Source organism: Mus musculus, chromosome 6 (genome assembly GCF_000001635.26).
Source record: "Mus musculus strain C57BL/6J chromosome 6, GRCm38.p6 C57BL/6J".
In the NCBI taxonomy this organism is placed as follows: Eukaryota; Metazoa; Chordata; class Mammalia; order Rodentia; family Muridae; genus Mus; species Mus musculus.
The window spans coordinates 65,994,168-66,000,125 of NC_000072.6; the positions used below are offsets into that span (position 1 = coordinate 65,994,168).

General features: G+C 36.6%; 1 pseudogene; it reads left to right on the top strand.

Moving 5' to 3' along the window:
* Gm5876 (predicted gene 5876) lies at nucleotides 1,467–2,372 on the top strand (annotated as a pseudogene).

Consider the following 5,958-nt stretch of genomic DNA (forward strand, 5'->3'; position numbering starts at 1 on the left):
AATTGTGTATGTATTTAAATATATTAGATTTATGTATCACATATTGCTTCCTGACACATAGATGATGAAAAAAATGAAAATATAAATATTTTGTAACTATGAGATATAAGTTGTTTAGTCAAAAAACCAGCTTAGCCACATATACCTTGAGGTAAACAACGCATAGGTTCAGTGGGAAATCGTGTATGTCATTTAACAACTACATACTTCCTCATAGGTCATTTTAATATTTCCCTTGGAGAAATATTTAGTCAAACTATTTGCTCAGTTTTAAAACTGTATTCGTTTTCTTGCTACTTGTTTCATTAAACATTTATTACTTTCTTATCAGACCCGTGGTTTTTAACATTTTCTACTTTCTAGGCTGCGTTTTACATTCTGTCTTGTCTACATTGCTATAGCTAACTTTTGTAGGAATCTCGCTTCTTTATGTTTTTCTGTACTGCCTGTGCTTTTAGCATCATAGCTAGAAATTAACTGTCAAGATGAATGTTGTAGAGCCTGCTCTTCCCGTACCTTTGTGCTTTTAGGTCTTAAGTGGAAATTTACCATGCTCTGTTGAGTTTAATTCATGGTATAGTATTAAAGTCTGACTTTGTTTTCGTCCAAGCAGAGCACGGGTATTTCAACAACACTCAGTGAAGAGGCTATCTTTGCCCCATTATCTAATTCTTGGAAAATTAATGGAACATTAGTTGTCTGTGTTGGTCTGTCCAGCTTGACACGAATATAAGTCATCTGTAAAGAGAAAAACTTGATAGATTTATTGCCTGTATCACATTGATCTGGTAGGCATTTTCTTGTCTAATCACTGATGTAGGAAGATTTATCCAACTGTAGCCAGTGCCAATCTTTGGCAGGTGGTCCTGGATTAGATAAACAAGCAGGATGACCAAGCTATGAGAAGCAAGTCACGAAGAACAAGTCAGTTGACAGTGTATCCCAATGGCTTCTGCTTCAGTCCCTTCCTTAGGTTCCTGCCTTGAGTTCCTGTCTTTGCTTCCCTGGATGATGACTGCAACCTACAGGCCCTACATGCTTTACTATCGAAATGGTTTTGAACACTGACTATAATCATGCAGCTTTATTCCTGAGCTCCCTAGTATGTCTCACTGGTCTCTGGGTATTTACTAGTCCCAGAGAGCTCTGTTTACTATTAGAGATTATAATGTAATTTGAAAACAGAAAGTGGAATGAGTCCATATATCTTCTTCCTGTTCAAAATTGCTTTTAATGTGACATTTCCTTCCTTCCTTCCTTCCTCCCTCCCTCCCTCCCTCCCTCCGTCCCTCCTTTCTTTCTTTCTTTCTTTCTTTCTTTCTTTCTTTCTTTCTTCTTTTCCTTTCTTTCTTTCTTTCTTTCTTTCTTTCTTTCTTTCTTTCTTTCTTTCTTTCTTTTTATTTTCTTTGTGGTCACATGAAAGTTTAGATTATTTTCTGTTTCTGAAAAATATTTTTTTCTGATTAAGAAATTTGAGGATGAGAACTTCATCCTGAAGCATACAGGTCCTCGCATCTTGTCCATGGCAAATGCTGGACCAAACACAAACAGTTCCCAGTTTTTTATCTGCACTGCCAAGACTGAATGGCTGGATGGCAAGCATATGGTCTTTGGGAAGGTAAAAGAAGGCATGAACATTGTGGAAGCTTGCGGGAAGCCGGTGCAGGCCCTGAGAAACCTACTTGTTTACTGCCTTGCCCGAGCATGCGCAGTGAGGCTGCATGCGTGGGCTACCTGCCAGGCTGGACTGTCAGCCTATCTGTGAACGACCTGAGCACAGACCTGGATAATGTGTGAATTCTGATTGGATGAGGTGGGATGGCGCTAGAAGGAGGTGAGTCGGCCAGAGTAGTGAGTTGTTTTGTTTAGCTTTTGCCCTAGGTAGAAGCCCGAAGTAGAATATAGTAGTTTTAGCCCTTGCCGTGAGTAGAAGTAGTAGTAAGAGAAGCTGTAGTAATAGGAGTAGTTTAGCCCTTGCCCTAAGAAGAAGCTGCTGAGAGCTGTAAAAGAAACAGCCCGAAGTAAAGTTGCTGAGTGAACCTGACTTGGTGTCCGAGTCGTTCTTGTTGCCACCGCCTGAGACAGGACAGAAGCTATGGAGTGTTTTGTGTCCAGGAATGGCAAGACCAGAAAGAAGATCACCATTTCTGACTGTGGACAACTCTTTCTTTTGACTTGCAGGCATTTTATCCATCAAACCATTCCTTATGTAGCTCAGCAGAGTATCCCTACCGCATCTGCTTGCAATGTCCTATAATCTTAGTTCTCACTGAAGTTATTTTGGGTTCCATATTTTCCTAATTCCTCTTCAAGTCTTGCTGGATTGCAAAGTTAAGTTTATGATTATGAATAAAAACTAAATAAGAACTATTTTTAAAAAAGATTTTTAATGACAAATATTCTTATAAATTCCATCTGAGTCATTGAACCTTAGGGGAATGCCAGGAGAGAGAAGCAGAAGTAGATGGGTTAGTAAGCAGGGGGAGGGGGGATGGGATAACGGGATTTTCAGAGGGAAAATGAGGAAAGGGGATACAATTTGAGATGTAAACAAAATATCTAGTAAAAAAAGAACATGTGTCATCCCACTGCACAAAAAACCCTAATATTAGAAAAGAAGAAAATGGACTCTCTATATATCAACAAAATAAAAAAAACCCAAATTCCCATTGAAGTGTCACTTGCATCTTGTGTAATGACAGATAGCAAGAATGGCCTCTGAATTAACACTCAAGCAAGCAATGCATATTTATAATAAAAAAGTAAAGCATGTCAGAATATTAAATACAGAGTGCTGTTAAAGATATCAGCGAGTAAAAGTTAATATTTTGATGAAACAAAAATCTCCCTTGTTTTGTAAAATTATTCTGGCCCTCTCTGTGAATCTCCATTAGAGAATAAATATTAGTTTCAAAGCCTTTAAAATTTTTTTCTTTAAAATGTTTTCAAATATTTATTTTGATCATATTCCTTTTCTTTCCCCAACTCCTCCCATATCCTTTCCACATCCTTATCAAACACCATGTCTTTTCTCTTGAAATATAAGAAAAAAGCAAGAAAAAAACCCAACAAAAATCATAAAAGGAAAACAAGTCTGTAGACCAATAAATAAACTAGTGAATAAATAAATAAAACAAAACAAAATGCACATAAAACAAACAAAAATCATGAAGTCTGTTTTCTTTGTCCAACTACTTCTGGGTTTGGGGCCTACCCTAGAGTGTAGTTTTTTTTTTTTTTAACACTTTGTAACACACTCATAGAGAAAACTGACTTTCTGTTTCCCAGTATGTATCAATTATAAATAGCTCCTTGATTTGGGGTTGAGCCCTGTATTCACTAATCCTTCTTTCTGCACTGAAACATTGTCTGGTTTGAATCTGTGCAAGTCTTGTCTGGGCTGTCACTTTGTGTGTATATGTCTTATTGTGTCTGAAAGGTGCAGTTTCCTTGGAAGCATCTGCTACCTCTGGCTCTTTCAATTTTTCTGTCTCCTTTTGTATAAATATCCTTGAGCCTTGATGGAGGGGTTTGGTGAAAACGTCCCATTTAACTGAAAGTCTCCCATTTTTTGTACATTTTCCAGGTGTGGATCTCTGTGTCCATTACCATCTTCTCTAAGGAGAAGGTCCTCTGATGAGGGCGAGTGATGGCACTGATCTATGGCTAACCATACTATGTGACTGTCCATTTTAGAATGTCTATTTTTATCCCTGTTCCATTCATATTTAAGAACCCATGTTTGTGAGATTTAAGGTGTATATCTTATCACAGCAAAATCTTATACTTTTATTTTATAAGTCTTACACTTGCTTGATTAGAGTTATCCCAATGTAGTTTATTCCAAATATTTAAGGTTACTGCAAAAAGTACTCTTTCTTCGTTTTTTTTCCCAGTCTATTCATCATTTGTTTATAGGAAGACTGCTTGTGTGTGTGTGTGTGTGTGTGTGTCTGTCTGTCTGTCTGTCTGTCTGTCTCTCTCTCTCTCTCTCTCTCTCTCTCTCTCTCTCTCTCTCTGTGTGTGTGTGTGTGTGTAAACTTTGTATCCTGCTAATTTGCTCACAGTGTTAATCAGATACAGATACTTCCTACTGGAGTTTTTAGTCTCTTTTGTGTAAAATATCTTATCATCTGCAAATAAGAATAATATAAAATTTTTTTATCTGTATCCTCTTGATATCCTTTAGTTGTCATATTGGTCTATTGGAGACTTCAAGTATCATATTGAATAGGTAAAGCAAGAGTAGAGAACCTTGTCTTGGTTCTGAGTTTAAGGGAAAAGCTTTGAATTTCAACCATTGAGGTTAAGGTTGCATGAGCAGTGGGAAGGGTTAGTAGTAGGAAACACTTTTATGTAAGAGCAGGCTGGGTGTTTTGCTTTGGTAGATGCTTATCTCTCTGATTTCAGCCCTCAGTTTGATTATTTCCTGCCCTCTACTCTTCTTGGGTAAGCTTGCTTTTTGTTTTTCTAGAGCTTTCAAGTGTGCTGTTAAGTTGGTAATATATCTCTAAAATTTCTTTATGTAAGCACTTAAAAATGGTAGGAAACTTTCCTCTTAGTACTGCTTTCATGTGACCAATAAATCTAGGTATGTTGTGTATTCATTTTCATTAAATTATAGGAAGATTTTAATTTATTTCATAACATCTTTCATGACTCAGTAGTCATTCAGTAGAGTTGTTGCTTTTCTGTTGTTGTAATCCAGCATCAATCCCATGTTTTTTCTGATAAAATGCAGGAGGTTATTTCCTTTGATGAGTATGAAGTGTCCTCCCTATTTCCTTTGATTAATTTTGGTTTAAAGTCTATTTTGGTAGATATTAGAATGACTACTTGTTTCTTAGTTCCATTTGCTTGGAAAATCTTTTTTCCAGTCCTTTACTCTAAGGCCATGGCTATCTTTGATGTTGAGATGTGTTTCTGTATGGAGCTGAAAGATGGATCGGGTTTTGGCATCTATTCTGTTACTCTGTGTCTTTGTATTGGGAAATTAAATCTGTTAATATTGTGAGATATCAATTGTTAATTCTGTTATTTTGTTCTTTGTGGTTGTGGTGGTAGCGGTAAGTGTGTGTGTCCCTTCCTTTGGTTTTGCTGGTATGAGATTATTTCCTGTGTTTTCATGGTTGTAACTAACCTGTTTGAGTTGACGTTTTCCTTCTAGTACCTTCTTTAGGCCTACATTTGTGGATAGATATTGTTTAAATTTGACTTCATTATGGAATATCTTATTTTCTCCATATAGTTGGTGTTTGAAAATTTTACTAGATGTAACAGTCTGGACTGGCATCTATGGTCTCTTAGAGTCTGTAGACATCTATCTAGACCCTTTAGGCTTTAGAGTCTCTGTTGAAAACTGGGTATAATTCTTATAGGTTTGCCTTTGTATGTTACTTAGCCTTCTCTTGCAGTTTTTCTCTCTTCGTTTTGTATGTTTAGTGTTTTTTTATTACTGTGTCCAAGGGGAACTTTTTTTTCAGTCTAATCTTTTTGATGGTCTGTACACTTCTTTTACATCTACAGTCATGCTCTTCTTTAGGTTAGGAAAATTTTCTTCTATGATTTTTGTTAAAAATATATTCTAAGATTCTTCTTTTTCTATTTCTATTATTCTTGAGTTTGGTCCTTTTATATTGTCCCAGATTTTTTGGATGCTTTTTGTCATGAAAATGCTTAGACTTAACATTTTCTTTGATTGATGTATCTATTTCTTCTATTGTGTTATCAATGCCTGAGAGTCTCTCATGTTTTGTAGTCTGTTTTTATGCTTGCCTCTGCTTGCTTACCTAGATTTTCTATTCCCAGAATCCTCTCTGTTTGTTGTTGTGATTTGGTCTGTTGCTATGTATTGTAATACTATGTGTGTGCCCCCAAGACCTGGTTGCCCCAGAGAGTTGCCCCACACATAGACCCAACTGATGCTATGTGATCTTGCCCCTAGGTTATATCTGATTA